Source organism: Mastomys coucha, unplaced genomic scaffold (assembly GCF_008632895.1).
Source record: "Mastomys coucha isolate ucsf_1 unplaced genomic scaffold, UCSF_Mcou_1 pScaffold20, whole genome shotgun sequence".
NCBI classification, from domain to species: Eukaryota; Metazoa; Chordata; class Mammalia; order Rodentia; family Muridae; genus Mastomys; species Mastomys coucha.
In genome coordinates, this window is record NW_022196903.1 from 25,055,821 (window position 1) to 25,080,897 (window position 25,077).

The following is a 25,077-nucleotide window of genomic DNA, read 5'->3' on the forward strand; positions in this document are numbered from 1 at the left end:
GCCCCTTCGGAGCGGAGGTCCCAGTTCCCCGCGCTCGGCACCGAGCGGAGGGCCCCTTCGGATTAGCAACCATTTTGGGCGGCAGGAGCCACTTCGCCGCCGCGTCCACGGTCTGCTCATCCAGCCGCCCTCCTGGTCCCGGCCCCAGCTCTGCGCTGCAGAGCGGAACGAGAGACCGACGAGGCTGCCGGGGGCTGCGAGGGCGCCGCCGAAAGCCCCTCCCCGGGGCCGGAGAGCTGTGCCGGCCTCGCCATCATGGCGGCCTCCGGGCGGGGAAGCTGAGCCGTGCGTCGCGTGCGTGCCTCCTCCCTCCCCTCCCCCTCCTCGGCGGCGGCGGCGGCGGCAGAGGCGGCAGCGCTCGCCATTGCCGCTGGTGGCAGGAGGCTGCGAGGAGCCGGCGCGGTCGCAGTCTCCACGGCGCAGGCCCACGGTAGCGCAGCCGCTCTGAGGTGAGTGCCCTACCGCGCAATCTCCAGCTATTTCAGCCCCGGCGCAGCCGCAACACGCCGCCCGCCCGCCGGCCGGCCGGCCCGCCCCGCAGCCGGCACCCTGCCGCCCCCGGCTCGGGGCCTGGGCCCCCGCCGGATTCGGCCTGCCTGGGGCGGGGGGCCAGGGCCCGGCCCAGCCAAACCGCCACCCCGAGGATGCGCAGGCCGCACTAGGCCCCAGGCGTCCTGGCGGGCTCGGGAGGGAGGCGGCTGCTCTCCCAAGAGCCCCAGGGTTCCGGCCTCCCCTACCGCTTCGGGTCCTCCCGGCCGCGGCCTCCTCCGCGCCGTGGAACCCCGGGCCTGGTCTTCCCCCCACGGGCTCGGGAGCGGGCGACCCGGGAGAGCGCGCCGGGCCCGGGAGTGGGAGGTGGGTAGGCTGCGCGGGACCGGAGCGGCGGCTAGGCGCTCGCCCCCTCGGCTCTTCCCGGCTCTGGCCCGCCGGTGGCACGGCGCGGCCGGGCGGGGCGCGGGAGTGGCTGTCTCTGGCGGGAGAGGAGGCTGGTGGTTCGGCCCGGCGACCTCCGGAGCTTCCCTCCCGCCGGGGTGGCGTGGGATGGTTACCCAGGTGGACTGGGGGGCGCTGAATATGGCGCGCTGCCCACCTTCTTGCAAGTTGCGAGGAGGCGCCTAGGCGGCAGTTCGAGGAGGAGGGCGCAAAGTCCTTTTGTACGCAGAAATAAGGAGCGACATTGTGTTTTTCCTCTACGGCGGAGAGACCCACCGAGGGGCCTGGCTTCTTCCTGGGACTGGCGTGGTGGGCCCCGGGGTACAGGAGGGGGAGGTGGCGCACCCCTTCAGAAGGAACGCTGCCTTTGCCTCGGTTAAAACGGGGGGTCTAGGATGGTCTTGTGCCTGGTTCTCTCCCATATCCCCAGGCTTTCGTGGATTCCTGGGTTTGCCATTGAATGCTCCGTAGTGATGTCCACTGTTTCTCACCTGTTGTGTCGTGGCTGCTGGCCCCAAACTTTGTTCGGTGCATCTGACTGTCCACTAGAACTTGAAATTGCTTAACATATATTAATGTTGTTAGAGCTTCAAAGGCTATCTGCTCTGACCAGTTGGAGGAGCTGTTAACAGGTCATCCCACCTTCCCAACTATTAAAATATCCTTGTACTAATGGGTCTGTCTACCTTAGAGTTGGTATCCGTTGGGCCGAATTTTTTTTTTTTAATAGGCAGAGCAAAATTTACATTTTAGTAAGTGTTTAAACTCCATTTATTGGGAGAAAGTTGATGGGAGTGGACCTGTCAGTTGGGACAGTGCTCTGTCGGAGAATGGGTACAGCTTTTGTCCTTGGAGGAGTGGTCCTTTTCCCAGTCTTCAGCAGATCCTTTAAAGTGCTTTTTCCTTTAGTCTTGAACAGTAAGTTATTGGGTTGTTCCTCACTCCGAGGAAAAGAAGAGGGGAAATATTGGAGATTTTTTTTTTATACGAGTGGTTTTTTTTTTTTAATTCAGTTGTGTCTTGACTCCTTAATATTGTTTGAAAGTTCTTGACAAGTTACCCTATAAAGTAGTAAAAATATGGTTAGTTACGAGTATGAAATTAAGTCTATAGCCGTCATGTGTAATGTGTATTGACTTAATTTGGGTGTAGACTTACTGTAATTCATTGATTGTAGATTTTTTGGGAAGGTGTTACCCTTCCTCTTTATTTTTTTGTGCTTTGCTAGGCATCTAACACAGGGCATTGGCGCTGGAGAGCAGCAGTCTTTTGTTGTTTGTTTGCCAGATAGGAGTTAGACTGTTGCTTTCAATTGAGTACCTAACCCACACCGAAACTAAACAATAGTCTTTTAGCCCACTTTATTCAAAGTCTTGATTTCGTTATGATCTCAAACTCAGCATGCAAAAGGGAAGATGACTTTCTGTCTACTAGTGAGTGGTTTATATTCTAATTTAACCAAAACCAGCCAACTCAAATTAGGTGTTTTAACAAAAAATACCGGAATTATAGGATTATAGAAGGGATTTCAGGTTTCCTTCGACATTCATGCATATTTCAGTGAGACCTAAGGTTGTGAGTTTTCTGTTTTATTAAGGCATAATAATTACACACCCTTTGGTAATCTAGTTAGGGAAGTGAAGGCCAACAACCCTGTGATTTAAGTTCATGAATTGTCTTTGCTGGTGTACAGTATTTTTAACCAGACCTGGCTTGTCTGTACAAACCACTTTATGGGAAACAAAAAGAAGCATGTACCTTTTAAGGGAAAATTAAGGTTCTTGTGGTTTAGAATTACAGTTTTTTGTTTTTTGTTTTTTGTTTTATTTCTTTTGACACTGTGTAGCCTTGGTTGTCCTGAAACTTGCCTTGTAGATCAGACTGGCCTCAAAGGATCTGCCTGCCTCTGCCTCTAGAGTGCTGGGACTAAAGGGGTGTACCACTGCATCCAGCTGACATTTGTGTATCTTTTTATTTGCAATAAGACATTCAGTAAATGTTGGAATAATAGTGAAGATGAACAGTAGTGATTGAAGTTGGGTTTTGTTTTAGGACAAAGAAATCAGCGTAAAAAGACATGTTGAAGCCAGGCAGTGGTGGTGCACGCCTTTAGCCCCAGCGCTTGAGAGATAGAGGCAGGCGGATTTCTAAGTTCGAGGCCAGCCTGATCTACAGAGTGAGTTCCAGGACAACTAGGGCTACATAGAGAAACCCTGTCTCGAAAAAAAAACAAAAAACAGACAAAAAAAGGGCATGTTGATTTATTTTTGTTTAGGATGGAAGTAGGGGGAGATAAACTGTCAATCTTGAGAAGCACGCTCTCTAGGAAGTTAACCTGTCAACTTGTTAGGTTCTTAGACAAGCTTAAGTGCTCCACACAGAAACATACTTGCTCACCTACTCAAACTTAGAGGCCGAGGGGGAACTCTGTGTGTTGTTTTTACAAATGTCTGCTCTATCCTCCCGACTTCTCCCGTTTCTCCAGAAATGACATCTTTTACTTTAGGTGTTTGTGATTGTATGATGCTCATTATATATTCATATATGTGTATATGTGTGTGTGCATGTATATAATTTGAAAGATCAATCTCACACCAGTCTGTGGACTTATGAAAAGCATTTAAGGAAATGTTCTGTTACAGAATATTAGTTGTTTGTACTTTCATGGTTTCATTAGAACATAAGATAGCATTTTTTTTTCAGCCCAAGCTTACCAAATACAGTTTTATACCACTCCTTAGTAAAATAGCAGTTTAAAAGGCACATGTTTATAAGTTTCTTTTAGAAATACATTGTTTGGGGCCTGGTGCTATATATCAGTGATGGAGTGTGTGCTTAACTTGAGGAAGGCACTTGGTTCAATCTCTAGCAAAGAAGGAGAGAAAGTAGGAGGGAAAGTAGTAATAATAGTAATAGTAACACTACTACTAGTAGTAAAGTAGGTTGTTTAGAAGTCTAGTGATATTTCTGCCTGTGTGTTATGTATCATCATTTCTTACTTTCTTATGAGTGTTTGGCCTGCATGTATGTCTCTGTACTACTTGCATGTCCGGTGCTGGTAAAAGCCAGAAGAGAGTATCACATCCCCTGGAGTTGGTGTTGCAGGCAGCAGTTGTATTATGTGTGGGCATGTGAATACTGAGAACCAATTGGGTCCTCTGGAATCCAAAGAAGACATCATTCCCTGGAGCTGAAGCTACAGGTGCTCCTGATCTACCCAACAAAGGAATTGATGTGCTGGGAAGTGGATTGTGCTGCTGGGGAGAGCAGGCAGTGCTCTTTAACGACCGAGCCATCTCTCTAGCCTGTTTTTGTTTGTTTGTTTGTTTGTTTTGATTTTTTAATGGGCATTGGTGTTTTGCCTGCATGTATGTCCATGTGAGGGTGTTAGATTCTGGAATTAATAGACAGTTGTGAGCTGCCCTGTGGGTGCTGGGATTTGAACCTGGGTCATCTGGAAGAACAGTCAGTACTCTTGACCACTGAATCATCCCTAGCCCCCAAAATGGTTTTGTGTTGTTTTGATGTATATGAGTATTCTATCTGCATGTATGTACATCTACTTGCATGCCAGGGTTAGGGTATCAGATTTCAGTATAGATGGTTGTGAGCCACCGTATGGTTGCTGGGAATTGAACTCAGGACCTCTGGAAGAGCAGACAGTAATTTTAACCACTGAGCCATCTCTCTGGCCTTTTTGTTTGTTTGTTTGTTTTTTAAGATAAGGATTTGTCTATCCCAGGCTGGCCTAGAACTTGTAGTTGAGGTTGACATTGAACTTCTAAGACTTTTGCTACAACCTTCCAGATGCTGGGATTAAAGGCATGTACCTTCTTGGATGGGTAAGCAAGCACTTTAAACAATTGAGCTTCATCCTATCTCTTAGTTAATACTTACCCATAATTATTCTAAGATGAATAGGCTGGAAGGGAAATAGAGTTGAAACAAACCGATATAGGCATTTTCAGACTACAGCTATACTGAACTGTTGGAAACGTTGAATCTTGTAGCAATAAGAATGCTTTGAAGTTATTTAATGTGATATGGTGAAATTCACTGAGAAAGTGAATTTTTGACTCTGCCAGGAAAGTAAATGGATTATGTGTGTCTAGGATTACACCCTCTACCCCATACAGTTCAGAATTGGGCTAATGTCTGTCAATCTCTCTTCTATGTCTTATCTGTCTTAATATGTTCACACTTACAGACATTAAACTACCTTTGAACTGAAGAAAAACTAAATGTTTAACTTTTTGGATATACTCAAACATATTAAAAAACAAAACAAGCGCCAGGCGGTGGTGGTGGTGGTGGTGGTGCACGCCTTTAATCCCAGCACTTGGGAGGCAGAGGCAGGTGGATTTCTTGAGTTTGAGGCCAGCCTGGTCTACAGAGTGAGTTCCAGGACAGCCAAGGCTACACAGAGAAACCCTGTCTCCAAAAACCAAAAAACCAAGCTCCATGTGGCTGGCTTTCTACGTGCTATCCTAACACTAGTCAGTATTGTACATTCATCAGGGTCTTAGAAGATCAGACAGAGGGGTTTCCTGAAGCCCAGACTACAGAGTCTGTTTTTTTGTTTGTTTGTTTTTGTTTTTGTCTTTCCTGTGTTTTGTTTCTCTGTGTAGCCTTGGCTGTCCTGGAACTCACTCTGTAGACCAGGCTGGCCTCGAACTCAGAAATTTGCCTGCCTCTGCCTCCCAAGTGCTGGGATTAAAGTCGTGTGCCACCACTGCCCGGCTACAGAGTCTGTTTTGCCTAGCTCAGAATTTTGTGCTTGAAACTTCACCTGTTACCACAGCATCACATACTTTGTTGAAGTAGCCAAAGCCATATCTGTAAGTTAGGCGTGTGTGTAGGCATCTGTGTGCATGATTGGGGAGGGAGAGTATTCTTTCATAGGAGCTGCAGGAGCTATTCTTTGTGTGGGTCATTTGCTTGGTGATGTCAGCTGCTTATAGAGGTTGTATTGCTTGGTACATAGGTGAAGTATGTAATTAAATAATTCAGGCTTGGGTCAACAAGGTGGCTCAGTAGGTACATTTTTTTTTTTTAAGTTTAGTCTAGTTGATGTCCTTTGTTTCAGATGTACAAATTTGGCTAATAATCTAAGTAGATATTTTCTTGACATCTTTTAAGCAGTGCATGTTGGATAAACTCTACCCAGCCTCTTCCAGAATGCCTTCGAAGAGTGAGCTTTATATGCATCTGTTAAGACCATTTTTTAAGGAGCCTACATTTTACTGTTGGCAATTGTAAGCTTTTTAGAACTTAAGAGAGTGCTGCTGCTGGTGCTCCTGAATGTTAATGTGGTTAGGCTGGCCACTAACCTAAAGAGAACAAGAGGAAGTGAGGAAATGTCTCTATGAAACATTGCTCAAAGCTACTTAAGCAGTGGACTAGAAATGGGGAGCAGGAAACACAGAGCTGAATTCTTGTTTTATGTTTAAAAGCGGGTGAGACCATATCCTCCATTGAGAATTTAAGCTCCTGGAGTGTCTTCACTTTAAGAGTTTTGCCATTGTCAAACATTAAAGATGGTTTTCTAGGCCCATACAAGATACCAGAGTCACAAAATTTGGGCCTTATATTGGAGAGGAAAGATGAACTTGACTCTTCTGCAACTTGTTAAAAATAAAAAAGGGTAAAGAAAATGATGTGGTAATAGGGAGGAATTTGTTTTGGGAGAGGAACCATGCCAAAGGGAAAGCAAATTAAGGAGGATTATGTGTATTAAATAGAGTCTGAGAAGGACAGATAGGCAGGAGGGAGGCTAACAGGCTTGAGAAACAGCAAATGGATTTTATTTGTACTTGAAGAGTGTGGAAGACAAAGTTTCCACTTGGAAATTTGATTGGGAAAGTTTGGGAAGTTGGTAATTGGCACTCACAAGTGGAGCATAGGTTTTATTTCTAGGCTTCTGGGGGCTAAGACATTCAGGAGATCTAGCATTCTGCCTGTGACTTTGTACTGGTGGTGCTGAGTGTTGAGTTCAGCTGCTGGTCAAGCACTGTACCAACCACCCAGCAACATCCCTAGCACTCACTGGGCTTTTAGAGATTGACATATGAACATTAGATTAGAAATGTTTGAGACTTTTGGATTGTACTGTCAGAGGAGACAAATGTTGGGGATTATGTGATTTGTGTGACCATTGACTATACGGTCTGGAGTCCAGTTAGTGGATGGCTATGATACCTTTAAGGTAGAAGAGCATGTAAGAAGAATGGCACTGGAGAAAGCATCCAGATGTGTTGAGTTCTATGGGAGTTGATTGTATCTCAAGAAGATTTGGGAATGGAAGAGATTGATGATTTTCACTCATCAACTAATGTTATAGAGAATTGTGAGATGTATAATCAGTGAAGAAAAAACACTTTTGAAAAAGATTTACATGCATGTGTGAGTTTATGTGCCCCAGATTTACATGAATTGCCCCTAGAGGCCAGAAGAGAGTGTCATGAACTTAGCCATGTGAAATATTACAGAGAATTCATTGGGATAAGAACAAGATTTGGCATTTCAGAAGTAAAAAGTCGAGTTGGCAAGATGGCTCAGCAAGTAAAGGCACTTACATTCAAGTGTGGCAGCCTAAGTTCAATTCCTAGGACCCACATGGTAGAAGGACAGAGCTGACCCCACAAAGTGTCCTCTGACCTATGTGCGTGCACATTCATACATGATACCTGCATGTCCCTTACTCTACTCAATAAATTAATAAAAAAAATGTAGGAGATAAAAGGTCATCTGTAATATATGTGTGCTATTTTGCCCTGGATCTCTTTTTAAAGATTTATTTATTTTATATGTCTGAGTACACTGTAGCTGTACAAACGGCCGTGAGCCATCATGTGTGTGGCTGCTAGGAATTGAACTCAGAACCTCTGCTGCCTTGCTCGCTAAGGCCCCACTTGCTCTGGCATAATTCACTGTAGCTGTCTTCAGACACACCAGAAGAGGGCATCAGATCTCATTACGGGTAGTTGTGAGCCACCATGTGGTTGCTGTGATCCTAACTCAGGACCTTCAGAAGAGCAGTCAGTACTCTTACCCGCTGAGCCATCTCGCCAGCCCTGCCCTGGATCTTTTAAAACATAAGTTCATCTTGAGCTTTGAAGACTTAAGCTAAATACATTTTATAAAGGTTTTAGTTCTGGAGTTCAGGAATGTATTATAACTGTGTGACTCCGAGTCTTAAAATTACATACAAAATTTTGTGTGTGTGACCTATATGGTATTTCTGGGGAAGGGCCCAGTCTCACTTTTCTGAGATTCTTGGGGTCTCTCGACACAAGAGTTAAGGGCCTTTTCAGTAATGTTAATGAGGAAATCCAGTGATGGTTGTGCTGTTAGTTGGCTGAAATAAGTTCATGGAGGGACTTTGAGTGGGTGTCTAACTGCTTTGCTGAGGCACCTCTTAGAGATGGAAGGGAACACTTAGCTGGAGGAGAAGCAGAGCTTAGGCAGAAATTGGCTGATTCCTTGTGGGTTTTATTCTTCAGGACTCGCACTAGTATCAGACTGTTCATGCACAGTAGATGCAGTAGGATACGGGAGGGGTCGGTACTATTATTGTAAAGGAAATACACATTTTTTAAAGAAAACAAATTGGTTCACAGATTGTGTTTAGAGAATAAAAAATGATTCTAAGTTATAAATCGCCGGGCTGTGGTGACACTTTAATCCCAGCACTTGGGAGACAGAGGCAGGTGGATTTCTGAGTTCAAGGCCAGCCTGGTCTACAGAGTGAGTTCCAGGACAGCCAGGACTACACAGAGAAACCCTGTCTCGAAAAAAACAAAAACAAAAAGTTATAAATCACTATTTTTTTCATTTCTTTTTATTTACTTTTTGTTTGCTTCTAAAGAGGAATTTCTCTGTCCTGGAACTCTCTTTAGACCAGGCTGTCTTTAAATTGAGAGATCTGTGTATCTCTGCCATCTCAAAAGCTGGGATTAAAGATGTGTGCCCACCACCACCCAGCAAGAATTTCTTATAGCTTAGAGATTTTCTACAGCATACAATTGTTTCATCTTAGTGGTAATGTGGCAAGATATTTGCCCTCCTTATTTACTTAATTTATGTGATCATGTTCTGTTTTGTTAGAGCTTTTGAGACATGAATGTAGAATAAAATACTGTGATAATCTAGACAGTTTAATGCTAATACATTGCCTAGTGTTCATAGTTTTTAAAGTCATGAATGAAATGTATGCATTCAAACATTCCTTACAAATAAACATTCCAAGGTGTGTGTGGTGGCACAGCTTTTAATCCCAGTACTGGAGAGACAGAGGCAAATCTCTAGGTTCTGGGCCTGCCTGTTCTCTACCCAATGACTTCCAAGATATCTGGGGCTACATAGAGAGGCCCTGTCTCAAAAAATAGAAATAAATAAATAAGCAAGCCATTTAAAAAAAAAAAAAAAAACTGGTTGGTTCCCAGAGTAGTTCATTCTGAAATTTTAGATAACTGGTCATTTTTAGGGTGTTTGAAATTAGATTAGGAGACAGTTTTTAATCATTTCCTAGTTTCTGGGTGGTAATTTCTATAAATTAATTAATTAATTAATTCATTCATTCATTCAGTGATGCTGGGAAATTGAACCCAGAATATTGTCCTTGCTAGACAAATCTTCTACCAGAAAGCCATATCCTTAGCCCTTAGTCATCACACTCTGATTGCTGTGTTCATAATCAATACTGGTTGACATTGTTTATTGTTTATAGACTATACTGCAGAAATAATTGCAAGTACATACAGGAATAATGGATAACGATATGTTAGGTATTCTTGTTTTGTTTTTGTTTGTTTGTTTGTTTGTTTTTCAAGACAGGGTTTCTCTGTGTAACCCAGGCTGTCCTGGAACTCTGTAGACCAGGCTGGTCTCGAACTCAGAAATCCTCCTGCCTCTGCCTCCCAAGCGCTGGGATTCAAGGCGTGCGCCACCACTGCCCGGCATGTTAGGTATTCTTAAACAGATAAAGTTTATGGTACACAGTTTGTGATTAGTTTGTGTTGAGTGCTTTTAAATTAAACACATAATTATACTTATTCAGGGATGTAGTTGTATTGATTTAAATGTAAACAGTGTACAGTATTTCATTAGTACATTTAGCACCACAAACATTATTTCTTTGATTACTTCTTTGTGTTGTAAACCTTTAACATCTTTTTTCCTACCTATTAATTATAGTTGCTGAACCATGCTGTAGAACATGAGAACTTAATCCTAATTGTATTTTGTACCTGTTAACCAACCTTTGTGTATCCTTTGTGTCACTACCCTCCCTCTGGTAACCACTGCCTCCTGCATACCAGTGAGAACCCGTGGTGCCTTCCTGTGCCTGGCTTCCTTCACTTGTTATAATTGGTGGTACATATTGCTGTAAAATAGACCGTTGTGTGTGCTAATCTACCACAAGGATCCAAATAGAAGGAAGACATTTTGTCTGTTCTTTAGGTCTTGCTCCTTCTTTTTGTTTCCCTTCTTCCTTCCCTCCATTCCTCCCCACTCTTTCTTTTTAGTTATGAAATAAAAGGTTTAGTGATAAATTTTGCATATAAAAAAGCCTCCAAATCAAAGAATCAACCAGGGTTTGCCTAGGTGCACCATCTCTGAACACTGTCTTGGCTGACAATGGGCTTTTGGTTCTAAATCTAAGTAAGAAATGATATAGTATATTGCAAATTTTGTCACTGTTGAAGTTTTGCCTCTGGTCTTTGGCTTTATAAATTTCTTCTAAATAAAAGTTCCTTTTAAATTAATTCTGAGTCTGTTATATTAATACCCACTGAAGGTAAAAGCACATATATTATGTACTCAATACAGAAAAATAAAAGAAAAACCTTGCCATGCAAAGAACATTTTAATAGCCAGGCAGTGGTGATGCACAACTTTAATCCCAGCACTTGGGAGGCAGAGGCAGGCCTCTGAGATTTCTGAGTTCCGAGGCCAGCCTGGTCTACAGAGTGAGTTCCAGGACAGCCAGGGCTATACAGAGAAACTCTGTCTCGGAAAACAAACAAACAAACAAACAAAAAAACCCAAAAAACAAAAAAAAGAAAGAAAAAAAATTTAATGTATTTGATTTTAATTTCTTTAATTATTACATTGGGGGGGAGGGTTGTCTGCCACATTACATGTTTAGTAACAACAAAAGGCAGTTCTTTCCATCATCATTTGCCAAAAATCTAACTCAAGTAAAAGTACAGACTAAAGGATATTTTCAAGTGTGTTGTAAAGCACTTAACCATGAATGGCATTTGTGAGACTGCAGAGTAGTTGTTGTGGGCTAGTCATTAGTAATTTTTTTTCTTTTGGTTTTTTTGAGACAGGGTTTCTCTGTATAGCCCTGGCTGTCCTGGAACTCACTCTGTAGACCAGGCTGGCCTTGAACTCAGAAATCCGCCTGCCTCTGCCTCCCAAATGCTGGGATGAAAGGCGTGTGCCACCATCACCTGGCAGTCATTAGTAATTTTGTGCAAAATTAGGCATTGCTATACCTTAGTGGAGATGGTTGAATAAATGGTGTGCCCTTAGACTAGGCTAAACTTAGGAAAAGAATTTCTTCAATATGTATTTACTGCAACTTTTTTTTTAACTTTTTGGCTCTTACTACTCTTAGCTTAAAACAAATATATTAAGCAGGGCATTGTAATGCATGCCTATAATCCCGACACTCAGGAGGGAGAGACAGGATTGATGTAGTAAATTTGAAGCAAACTGGATTTATGTAGTGAGTTTAAGGCTAGTCAGGAAGGAATACCTAATAGGATACTCTAGAACCCAAAGAAACTACCCCCCTTACATTGAATATACAGTATTTTATACCAATCCTACTCACCTATTTTCGAATTTTAAATATTTTAGAGCTTTATTGTTTAAAACACATATAAACTGGACATGTTAGCACAGTCTTGTCTTGTCCTGTGGCATCTACAGTAGGATTAGAAGTTAAAGGTCATCTCAAAAAAAAGAAAAAAAAGGAAAAAAAAGTTAAAGGTCAACCCAAGCTTCTATATATTCCACTATAGTGGAATCTGAGACCAATGTGGGCTACATGAGATGCTGAGTAAATTCAGACACGTATTTTAGTCTAAAGCAGTGGTTCTTAACTCCCCCCATTCCCCATCAGGGTTTCTCTGTGTAGCCCTGGCTGTCTTATAACTGACCATGTAGACCAGGATGGCCTCGAACACAGAAATCCACCTGCCTCTGCCTCCCAAGTGCTGGGATTAAAGACCTGTGCCATCACTCCCTGTCGGTTCTCAACCTTCCTAATGCTGTGGTTGTTTAATGCAATTCCTCATGTAGTAACCCCAACCATAAGATTATTTTTATTTTATTATTTTTTTGTATTATTTTATTATACTTTTTGTTTTCTTACCTTTTGTTGTTGTTGTTACTAAATGCACAGGTTGGGAACCACTGGTTGCACAGGTTTACAATAGTGTTAACTGGCATCTTCCTCTACCTTTTGTTCCACTTGAAGGTCCAGGAGCAAAGCTGCCTTCTGGATCTTTCCTGAAGGACCTGCCAGAGACACTGAGGAGGCACTTCTTCAGAAAACTGAGCATAATGGCTTATTTGCTTTTGTCGGGTGGGGGTGGAGTTGGGGGTTGGGGTGGTGGTGGTGGTGGTGGTGGTGTGGTTGATGAGCAGAAAATACAATAAAGTTGATTACTCAATTAGCAAATATCTTTTGGCATTAGGATCACATCTGATAGGCTTATAAGACATAAATATGTAAAATTACATCAATTTTACACACACGTTTAAGAAAAGGCTAAAAAGTGAAGGTGTTTGGGTAAAGCGCCTGGGGAAATGATAGCCTAGTGATCTGAGGGCAGAAGGACCAGCAGTCGGAGTTAAGGAAGCATGGCTGCTACAGAGGGAGCTTTGTCTTCATCTTGATTTGTTGGCATATGTTTAGGTCTGTGCAGAGCTGGACTTGGTGGCACATGCCTGCAACTCCTGCATACATGGAGGCAAGAAGATTGGGGTTTTGAGCCTGGCTAGGGTGCAATCTTGTCTCAAAAAAAAAAAAAAATCAGAGTGTATGGTGTGAACACTTTTTGAGGCAGAGGTAGGCAGCTCTCCTAAGTTTGGTGCCAGCCTTGTCTGCATATGGAGATCTAGGCTTGCCAGAGCTACATAGTGAGACCTGTCTCAAACAAAACAAAACCAGAAAGGTAGAGGTAGCCAGTAAAGTTGTGTCATAATTAGAATAAGGCTTATAATTAATAATAGCATGGAAAAGTTCTGTGCTTCTTCCAGGTGGAAACTTAGCCCCAACTCAGCTCACCAAGGCTCGGAGTTATTTGTATCGTTGCAGAAGTCTCACAAAATGCATTTGAAATACTTTACTTTTCTGGGTACCCTCTGATATTAAGTTCCTAAGTTAAGGAACCAATGGTAAAAACATCCTAAGCATTTCCTCAAAGTTTAAGTCTTTGAGCAGATCCATTGACAGGAAGTCTTAACTGCTGCCTAGCCAGCCCGGTGGTCACTTAGAGACTGATCCCAAACTTTATACACAGAAGGTACAGAACAAACATTTAATGAATGTGATATTCTAACATTTATACAGGACAGAGCTCACCAGTACAGTTTGGTGGGTGCCCTTTTTTTAAAAAAATTGTTTATTGTATGTAAGTATACTGTAGCTGTTTTCAAGCACCCCAGAAGAGTATCAGATTTCATTAAGGATGGTTGTGAGCCACCATGTTGCTGGGATTTGAACTCATGACCTTTGGGAGAGCAGTCGGCACCCTTAACTGCTGTGACAATAGTGTGAGCAAACAGAACTTAGATAGCATGTTTTGGTACCTCAAATGATGAAATAGCTAAATACAGTTTGATAGTCCTTCGGTGCCAACATTTCAAGCCTTGTTAAGTTTTTATTAAATTAGTATCTTCTATTTTTTGTCTAATTGTGTAAGGTGGCTTCTCAAGTAGGATGGAACTGATCAAGAAAGCAAACACCAATTTAAATTTCAGTAGTTTCATTATGTTGATTTGTTAGTCTTGATTAAGGACCACAGGTAGTGAAATGTGAACCTACCATTGTTTTTCCTGATCTTAGTACTTGGTGCTGCTCCTGTGGTAAACAACTCACTCCTCCCACTCTCCGTCCATCTTTTCATTATTGTTGGGGGAATTGGTTTAGGGAACATTGTTTACTATTAATCTTTATATCCTTTGGATTCTAACAGGCTGGTTCTTGAAAAAGAGGATAAGGCTGTAATTCGGTGATGAGTGCTTAACCTGGTATTGCAGGCCCTGGGTTCAGTCTTCACATTGAAAAAAGCTCTTGGGAGGAGGGGCTGGGGGAAGGGAATTAGTGAGAACAAAGTATAGTATGTGTGAAAATGCGTCCTTGAAACAAACTCATTACTCTGTGTTAACCTACAAAATTAATTATAAAAAGAGTGGTTACAGGGGATAAATTTTATTTCATCCTCACAGAAATAAAGTAAAAATTGAGTAAAGACCTTTCAAAACAGATGTTGATTTATTCTTTTTTTTTTAAAGATTTATTTATTAAGTATACTGTAGCTGTCTTCAGACACACCAGAAGAAGGCATCAGATTACTGGTGGTTGTGAGCCACTATGTGGTTGCTGGGATTTGAACTCAGGACCTTCTGTAGAGCAGTCAGTGCTATTACCCGCTGAGCCATCTCACCAGCCCGATTTATTCTTTTAATAGAAATTAATGAAGGGACTACCCATTTCATATTCTTGTAAACTAGTTTTGTTGTTGTTGAGTCTCATGTAGACCAGGCTAGCCTCATACACAGATCTACCTGCACCTGCCATCTCCTAAGTGCCAGGATTAAAAGTGGACACTGCTACACTTTACCCTAAGTTTTATCTTTTGCCTTTTAACTAATTTTGCTAACTTTGGTTATGTTTTGTTTTATTTATTTTCATTTTATGTGCGTTGGTGTTTTGCCTGCAGGTATGTCTGTGTTAACATGTCAGATCACCTGGAACTAGAGTTACCAACAGTTGTAAGCTGCTACGTGGGTGCTGGCAATTAAAGCACATCATCCTCTGGAAGGACAGCCAGTGCTCCTGACTGCTGAGATAGCTCTTCAGTCCCTCTCTTTTTGGTTTTGTTTTGTTTTTTGGTTTGTTTTTATTTTATTTTTGGGTTTTTCCAGACAGGGTTTCTCTGTGTAGCCCTGGCTGTCCTGGAACTCACTCTGTAGACCAGGCTGGCCTCGAACTCAGAAATCCACCTGCCTCTGCCTCCCAAGTGCTGGGATTAAAGGCGTGCATCACCTCCACCCAGCTAGTTTTTTGCTGACGTTTGTTGGACTTTTTAACTTTGCATTTTGTCCTAAGTTGGTTCTATATCAGTGTCACATGTTGAGGCCCAGTAAGTTAAATCTTAAATCTTGACTAAGTTAAAAATGTTTTATATTGAAAAGAATTTTATATTCTAAAATGGTAGTTCCAGTAAGATGACTAGTGGGTGAAAACATTTGCTGTGCAAGCCAGAGCTGGGTTGTCCCTAGGTCCCCTCGTGAAAGGAGGGAACCAACTCCCTAAAGTTATCCTATGACCTCCTTATGGACACCATGGCATATGTCCAAACTTAGAACATACACCCACAGAGTGTTTAAAAAATGGGGTGGGCGTGGGGAAAGAGAGAAAGGATGTGTGTGCACACAAGAAATAGTTGGGCATGGCTATGTAATCTCAGCATTTGGGAGGTGGAGGCAGAAGGAATTCAAGATCATCCTTGGCTTAAGTCCAAGGCTATGGTAAGCTACATGAGGCCTTTCTTTCTTTTCCTTCCTACCTTCTCTCATTCCCTTATTTCCTGTCCCCTTACCCTTCCCTTTCCCCTTTCCTTTTTCCTCTTGCCCCTTCTTTACCCCCTCCTTGTCCTGGCTAGCATGGAATCCACTATGTAGCCAACTCCAAACTGTTGGTGAGCCTCCTGCTTAAGCCTGAGGTACAAATCTGCAGGCCGAAGCTGTGATACCCAGTTGAAAAGCCTAAGGGAGAAGTGCTTTGAGAGAACTGGGGCCTTAACACGGAGCAATGTCCCCAGGCTACAAGATGATACAAATTTGTAAATCTACTGTCCTAAGATACCTGTTTTCTTGTTTTTCTATGCTTCCCTATTTCATTTGTGTGTGTGTTTTCATTTAATACAAAAGGCATCTGGTTTTATGGATTATGTAAAATTGGAAAATAGCCACATAAAGCTGTACTCTAATTTTTGTTGAAAAGGTAAAGAAAACGAAGGAGTATCCCATATGTACCAAGAAGTTAGGTGATATTACTTAGCATATTTTTAAAATTTTGTGAGGGGTGGGAGTCAGCTCAGTGGGCAAAACTATTTGCCACATCAGTCTGACCTGAGTTCAATCCCCAGAATCCACCTAAAAAAGCCAGATGTGGTGATGTACGTCTGTCACCCCAGTACTTCTATGGTGAGATGGTAGGTAGAGATAAGAGAATGCCTTGGAAGCTTGCTGGCCAGCTAATCGGGAGTATGCAGTAGCATGGCTGAAACAATGAGAACCAGGCAGAAGGAGAGAACCAACTCCCTAAAGGTTCTGTGTTAGCATGTGTATGCCTGCACTTGCTCATCATAATAAATACACTAACAATAAATAAAGCAATTTTACAGTTTTATACAATTTTTTCTAGTAAACATTTAACAAATAGATGGTACAGACCTCTTTAAATATGCTAAGTGCTATTTTGGTTTTATTTTTTATTTTACTTTTTAATAGACAAGCTCTTACTATGGAGTCCTGGCTGTCCTGGAACTCACAGAGATCTGCCTCCTGAGTGCTGATATTAAGAGCATGGCCCACATGCCTGACTATCTTAAGGTGCTTGTTTGTTTTAATGGGAAACCATGAAAATGAAACAATACAGGTATTTCTGTGCTGTTAAACAGGGGTACTATGTATTGCTTATACTTTTATCTTGGCAACTTGAGGTCACTGGAAAGCAAATTACTGGTCTGTATTGGGATTTCCTTCAGGGCAGTGCCTCTGTATCAATTTCTGTTGTGCACCTTTTGGTTAGCATTTTATCAGCTGGTGGGTGCCACTTCAAGGAGAGAGGAGAAAGGACATGGAGTTTGAAGTGGTTTTCTCACTAGTGTCTACAGTGGGAAAGCTGCCGGCAGCCTTGTGTCTCTAATGGATAAACTAGATCTACTGTCCTGATCTCTGTCAGTCACGTATATTCAGCACTAAAGAATTGTGAACTGGGGCTGGAGAGATGGCTCAGCGGTTAAGAGCACTGACTGCTGCTCTTCTAGAGGTCCTGAGGTCAATTCCCAGCAACCACGTGGTGGCTCACCACCATCTGTAATGGAATCTGATGCCGCCTTCTAGTGTGTTTGAAAACAGAGACAGTATATTCACATAAAATAAAATAAATCTTAAAAAAAAAAAGAATTGTGAAATGCAAATGTTTACAATTAATAAATAGCACTTTACCATTCCTAGTAACATACTATGAACATTTTATGAATAAAGCACTTTATCCATCAAGACTTCTGTGGTATTCCTCTCAACAGGGCTGCTACCCTGTTGTGCACAGCACATGGACACTGTTATAGTGACTTAGGCGGTCTATACACCGCTCCTGCATCCACTGTGTCTGCAGTTTCCTCTCTTGTAGAGGTTGTAGTATGTATTTTCTTATGGTTGATGTCTTGGCAGAATTGAATTTAACACATTAGTTCCAGATATTTCTGCAGTGAGACAGGGAGTTGACCAAATAAGCTAGGAGAGTTGGGCAAGCAGCTGTTGGTAGGTGGGTTGATAGCCAGCACCTATGCCCATTGTGGCCAGGACTGAGATTCCACTTGATGCCTCTTTTCCTCCTTTTGCAAATTATATCATTGAGAAGTCAATGAGAAAAATGTTTTATTCTTCTAATTTTCATCTCTCCTCTTGTCTAGGGTACTACCCTTTTAAAATACTTCATCAGAACGGCTGCAGACTTTGACTTGTCACTAGGGAATTTGGGTATTTTTTAAAATTAATGCTGTGTAAGCATTATGTAGGCAGTTTAGGTTTCTTTAAACCTCTAGGGTAACCTTTTAGAAATTGATACTTCTTTAGATTTTTGGGTCTATTGCAGATCAAACCAGTTCTACAGTAGTTGTTAATTTCAATCTTAGGTGGTATTTTCATGTTATAATCAGTCACTTTCTAAACTTCATTGCCTTCACTCCTGGAGCCTGCTGTTCAGTTTTCTTATTTAGAAATCAAACATGATTTTCTTTAGATTGTTTTTCTTTTCCCTTGATTTTAATGCTAAACTAAATTTATTTATTTATTTATTTTTGGTTTTTCGAGACAGGGTTTCTCTGTGTAGCCTTGGCTGTCCTGGAACTCACTCTGTAGACCAGGCTGGCCTAGAACTCAGAAATCCGCCTGCCTCTGACTCCCAAGTGCTGGGATTAAAGGCGTGTCCCACCACCGCCCAGCTCTAAATTTATTTTTTAAGTAACTCTAGATAGCTCAGTTGTTTTTCTTGTTGTTGTTGTTGTTGTTTTTGTTTGGTTGGTTTTTGTTTTTTGTTTTTAATTGAGCGAGGCTCCTACTCTGTAGCCTTGGCTGGTCTGGAACTTGATATGTAGACCCGCTGGCTCTTGTACTCATAGGAATCTGCCTGCCTCTGACTCCTCAGTACTGGGATTAAAGGAGTGCTCTACCACATCCTGCAGTAATCGTAACTTTTGATCAACTAAGGAAAGTTCAAATTTACATTTCTGATACTGTTTGGAATTCTTGGAAAACATTTTTTGTTTTTTTTGTTATTTTGGAAAGGTTTATTTTATTATTAAGTAACAAAATAGGTACTATTTATCTACCTTAATGTATTTGATAGGCTTTCTTCTCCAAGTAATTTAGACAGTTCTGGTTCACATCCATGTAACAAGTGAGTTTGAGGGATTGAATGGCTTTCTATTCCAAATTGTCTGCTTTCTTTCATACTGCCAGTTTCACAGTTGTGTTAACTCAATGTGGTTCCATTTATTACTATATAAAGTAAACCTTCATTTGGATGGTGACTCATATCTGTAATTCCAGAAATCATGGTGTAGAGACAGGGGGCTGAACACACGTTTGAGGTCAACGTGGTCTACACCGGCAAGTTCCAGACCAGCCCAGGGCCACACAGTGAGACCCTGAATAGGAAAGAAGGCGAAGCAACAAAGTAACATCATTTAGAGAGAAGCAATTTTCACAGTCATTTCTTTTTCTAGCTGGTGTGGTGTAGTAGAAGCTGGTGTGGCGTTTGAAGCAGGTGTGCTGGTGTAGACCTGCAGACCTTACAATTCTTGGAAGCTAGAAACGAGCTCAGTCTGTAGCAAGATTCAGTCTTTAAAAAAATAGTTTGCTGGGCAGTGGTGGCACATGCCTTTAATCCCAGCACTTGGGAGGCAGAGGCAGGTGGATTTCTGAGTTCAAGGCCAGCCTGGTCTACAGAGTGAGTTCCAGGACAGCTAGGGCTACACAGAAACACCCTGTCTTGAAAAAGCAAGCAAGCAAACAAACAAAAACCCAAACATATTGCCAAGATATGGACTTTTTCCTGACATTTCCTGTTTGCCCCATAGGAAGTAAGTAGTTTGTCTCATTTGTCTTTTCAGTTTAGTTTCTGAAACAGGGTCTCATGCTGCCCAGATTGACCTTGTCTCCCTATGATCTGCCTCCACCTCCTCAACACTGGGATTATAAGTGTGTGCCACCATGCCAGGTTTATACAGTTTTTTTGTTTGTTTGTTTTTTGTTTTTGTTGTTGTTGGGTTCGTGTGTGTGTGTGTGTGTGTGTGTGTGTGTGGGTTTTTTTTTGTTTTTCAAGACAGGATTTCTCTGTGTGGGCCTGGCTGTCCTGGAACTCACTCTGTAGACCAGGCTGGCCTTGAACTCTGAAATCCTCCTGCCTCTGCCTCCCAAGTGCTGGGATTAAAGTTACCACTGCCCCCGCAGGTTTATACAGTTTTAAAGAATGTTGAACCCAGGGCCTTATGCATGCTAGGCAAGTACTACCAGATGAGCCACATCCCTAGACTAGCTATCCTAACATCCATAAAGAGGAATGTTTGAGCCAGTTGAGGTATTAGACACCTGGAATTCCACCATTCCAGAAGTGGAGGCCAGAGGGCTACATAGCAAAGCCTGTTTAAAAAGAAAATTTGACAAAAGTCATAAACAAGTCCAATAGATGATCATAAGCTAGTGTTGTGATCCTGCAGCCTTTGAAAAAAGTTAACAATGGTGTTTCTGCAACCGATTTGCCAAGAAATTAATGGTCATGGATCATAAATGTTAGCAACACTCTGAAAATGTAAGTGTAGTAGTTCTCTCTCACTCTTTTTTAATGCCTTAAAGTTGTCTTAATGTTTATGTATAAAGACCGGCATGATGCCTTTCACTGGGTAGATGGTCTTAAATAGTGTGTCAGGGAAGGGCGCTCAGGTCAGTGTGATGACACCCTTGTCCTGCCCCTTGTGGCATGTGTATGCTCAGCCTTCTTTTCCATCTGGTGACTCCAGTACAGTTGCTGGTGACCCTCTTCCTTCAGATGGGCAATGAGGGAAGAGGGTGACTCTTAACTACAGTCTTCACAAACAGAACAGAAAGAACTTTTTTCTCAAAGCTGTTTATAAAAAGCCATCAATTGTCATTCTGTTCAATGTTTCCTCTTAGAAGTTAACATCTTAACTCTTTTTTTAAAATTATTTATTATATATAAGTACACTGTAGCTGTTTTCAGACATACCAGAAGAGGACATACAATCTCATTATGGATGGTTGTGAGTCACCATGTGGTTGCTGGGATTTGAACTCATGATCTTCAGAAGAGCAGTCAGTGCTCTTAACCCGCTGAGCCATCTCTCTAGCCCCCGCATCTTAACTCTTTTTGATGTTCATTCCCAGCTCAAAAAATTACTGTTGAGTTCTTCAAGCTGCCACACAAAACTTTTGGGAGTCTGGGAGTAGAGATGTGCCTGGCTCAATGGTAGGTCACTTAGCATGTGCAGGGCTCCTGGTTCCAATTCCTAATCACTGAAAAAAAGCAAAGTATTTCAAAATAGAAATAGCATGAGGGAAAAAAACAACAAAACCCACTTTAACTGCTCTTTTACTGTCTTTCTTTAAATCATCAGGAAATTTTGGCAGCTTTACCATCAAAACATGAAAATCTGACAGTGGCTCACCAGCTCTGCTGCTGCTCCATGATCCAAGTCACATGCATATCTTAGAAGCCTTATAGTAATTCCACTCTACATTCTCCTTCAGCCTGCTCTTCTTACACATCATCACAGTGACTGTTAAAAACAGAAATTAGAAAATTAGATTGTGCTGGATAGTCGTATGTCAACTTGACACAAATAAGTGACCTGAGAGGAAGGAGCCTCAGTTAAGACAATGCCTTCCGAAGACTGGGCTGTAGGCAAGCCTGGAGTGCATTTTCTGAGTGATTGATGAGGGAGGGCCCAGCCTGTTGTGAGTGGTGTCATTCCTTTGCTGGTGGTCCTGGGTTCTATAAGAAAGCAGGCTGAGCAAGCCTTGGGAAATAAGCAGCACCCCTCCACAGCTTCTGTCCTTGATGATAAGCAGTGATGTAGAAGTGTAAATAAAGCCATATAAACCCTTTCCTTCCCAACTTGCTTTTTGGTCATAGTGTATTATCACAGCGATAAAAATCTAAGCTAAGACATAGATGATAACTTTACTCATAAAAATCTTCCAAAGAGGGCTGGAGAGATGGCTCAGAGAACTGGCTGCTCTTCCAGAGGTCCTGAGTTCAAATCCCAACAACCACATGGTGGCTCACAACCATCTGTAATGAGATCTGATGCCCTCTTCTGGGGTGTCTGAAGACAGCTATAGTGTACTTATATATAATAAATAATAAATCTTAAAAAAAAACTTGCAAAGACTTTCTGTCTCACTCTAAAGTCTAAGTAAGGCTCTTACCTAACCCACAAGTTTTGATCCTGGGTGTTGCTTCTGTTGTCTCATCTGCCACCCCTGTATGCATACAGGGTCCTTCATGCTGTCCACACCAGGGACATATTAGAGAACTAGGGTTTGGTGCCCAGATCCATATAAATACTGGGTGTCACTTGTAATACCAGCCTCAGACAGTGAAGACATGTGGAGACAAGGAGTGCCCAGTGCAAGCTGGCTGGTGAGACTAGCCACACCAGCAAGCTATGAGTTTGATAGACTGCTTCAATGAATAAGGGGTGAGAACAATCAGAAGACGAGTTAAGACATTGAAATTTGGGCCTCCAGAGGCAAACACACACACCTCAAACCCATGCATAACATACTGAAAAATGGAGAGCTGGAGGAGGGATTTTTTTGCGCAGCACACAGCACTGTCCCTGCAGACGTGCACACATGCACACGCACGCGCACACAAACACACACACACACACACCAGACACATGCATAACATACAGAAAAATGGAGAGCTGGAGGAGGAATGTTTTTTGAGCAGCACACAGCACTGTCCCTGCTCTCACTTGTTTTTATTTTGTTATTACTTTTCTTCTTGGTACAGTGCCTAAAATTATATGTGTTTATTGCCACCCTTTGCCTCTGTAGGATGTGAAATCCAAGAAGCCAGTGTTAGTGAATGTATGAAACTTTAGTAAGTTACTCTGTTCTTTTTTTTTCCTTTACTGAACTTGGATATATTGATCTCATGCCTTTTGGCTTTGCAATACTACACTGTTGTCTTCTGCTTTTCATTTTCCTTTTACACTTTTTTCTTACCTTTTAATGACCTCTTAATTGTCCCCCAAGTTTTTTGCTGTTTATTTACTCATTTATTTAGTTTGGTTTAATTTTTATTTTATTTTATTTTTTGAGACAAGGCCACTATGTAGCCCTGGCTGGCCTGGAACTCATCAAATAAACCAGGATGGTCTTTTTTTTTTTGTTTTTTTGTTTTTCCAGACAAGGTTTCTGTGTGAAGCCCTGGCTGTCCTGGAACTCACTCTGTAGACCAGGCTGGCCTTGAACTCAGAAATCTGCCTGCCTCTACCTTTCAAGTGCTGGGATTAAGGGCATGCGCTAGCCCAGCAACCAGGATGGTCTTAAGTTCACAGAGATTTGAATGCCTCTTTTTGGGTGATGAGATTAAAGGCATATTCAACCACCTTTGGCTTTTAGAGTTTTGTTTTCTCAGTCTTTATTTTAGTTTATTAGTTTGTTTTTTGAAGCAGGTATCAATCATTCTTTAGCCCAGGGTGGCCTGGAACCCTCGGCAGTCCTCCTGCCTCAGCATCCCAAGTATTCTAAGGATGTGAGCCCTGTGGTTGGAGTTGCTTCTTTTATGGTCTTGCTTTATTTTTATTCTCAGTTAGTTTTGTTCATGTTCTCTGCTTGTTTACCGGCTTCTGTTGATGAGTCCAGTACTTCTACCTTCATTACAGACTTCCCCCAAGTTTCAAACCTGAGTGTCTTTTGTGACAGTGCCTACAGAAAGCTACTGTCTTCCTCTGCAATCTGTGCTTCCCTTTCTTGTTTGTAGTCTGAATGAGGACCACTCTAACCCAGCTAGAAGGAGTGGAGTCCTGACTTTGCTCAATCTTCACACATCTGCCTCTTCACTAAGTCCCTGTGGTGATTATTCACACATCTTGGGGCTTCTTGTTTGGCTGGGTTTTACATTTTTACACAGGGTTTCTCTATGTAGCCCTGGCTGGCCTGAGCTAGTGTAGATCAGGCTAGCTTCCAAGTTACAGAAATCCATCTGTCTCTGCCTCTGCCTCCCCAGTGCTTGAGTTCAAGGCATGTGACACCATACCCAACTCTGTCTTCTTGGTCTTAATTAATTCATGTCTCCAGGATCCTTGAATTAGTCACTTGACCAGCTTGTCTCTAGCCTCAGTTCTCCCCATTCTGCACACAACTAGAATGTTGCAAAACACCAAATAGCTATTCAGCACCTCATCGTTAGCAAAGCCTGGAACGTTGGGGAATGCCTGGAGTCACTGCAGACCTGAAATCCTTGGGTAGACTAAATTATACTGTTCTCACAGGTACTGCTTACTAGTTTTTAAGGAAACTAATGTTTAGTATAGTCTTCTTATCTTATTTTAAGAAAAGATTAGTTATTTTATATTTGATGTGTATATATGCATGTCTGTTTGGGTACATGCATTCAAATATATATGTCTCTGCAGATGCCAGAGATGACAGTCAAAGCTCTGTAATTACAGGTGGTTATGAGTTCCTGATGTAGGTACTGGGGGATAGAACTTGGGTCTTCTGCAAGAGCAGTGTGCATTGACTGCTGATCCATGAGTCCAGCCCTCCTCTTACCTCATTTTATGAATAAATGAAATCTTATGAATTGCAAACAGTCTTAAAACATGTAGTAGTAGAAATTTCTCTGTACCTTTGTTCATTCTTGTGTAGGAAGAAGAGATCTTTTCTATTAGGCACCACTGAGCAGTCAGAATAACAACGGGTGACTTTGCTCAGTGTCTAAGACTCCCACTATCTAGCTCCTGGAGCCAAACCCGCTGGGTGCTCCAGAGGTGATATGTTCCTGCTCAGACTGTTAGCCTCCTGGACCCTGCTGCGTCCCTACAGCATCTCCTGCATACCCATTCAGAGAGCTCCTCTGTCAGAGTGAAGTCCAAAGTCCTTTGCAAAGCCTGTGGTTCCACCTTCCTTTCTTCCCCTCACCTTTCACTGCTTTGCAGTCATGCAGACCCTCCATAGATCCTGCTCATGTAGGAGACAAGTGTTCAAGTGTTCAGTATACATATTGTAAATTGGTGGCTTGTTCCTGTTTTTACATGTTAGTTTTCTTGTTCCTAGATTTATAAAACAATAATCTGCAGGGCATTTATACTTTAAGAGTTACGGGTAAAGTGGTACAGTCCTACTCCTCCAGAGTAGCTGTGTTTGCTTTCCAGCACCCACATGTTAGCTCACAACTCCCCTTATAACTGAGAGGAGATCTGATGTCCTCATCTGTCCTTTATAAAAGTAAATCAGTTTACAAATAAAAATGGTGGGCCAAATTATTTATTAGAAAAAAATCAGGGTCAGGCAGTGGTGGTACACGCCTTTAATCCCAGCACTTGGGAGGCAGAGGCAGGTGGATTTCTGAGT

General features: G+C 42.2%; 1 protein-coding gene across 13 annotated transcripts in view; it reads left to right on the forward strand.

Annotated features, from left to right (window-relative positions):
• The first annotated feature begins 316 nt into the window (after positions 1–316).
• The window catches only part of Nrf1 (nuclear respiratory factor 1), a 107,715-nt gene continuing 82,954 nt past the window's right edge, over positions 317–25,077 (forward strand). For 5 of the 13 annotated variants that reach the window (XM_031381403.1, XM_031381407.1, XM_031381401.1 and 2 more), the window contains exon 1: positions 319–449. The gene's annotated coding sequence lies outside the window, so the exon portion shown is untranslated. Of the gene's footprint in view, positions 450–25,077 lie in introns of all 13 variants that reach the window. The other 8 variants (XM_031381398.1, XM_031381397.1, XM_031381400.1 and 5 more) reach the window with 4 other exon arrangements.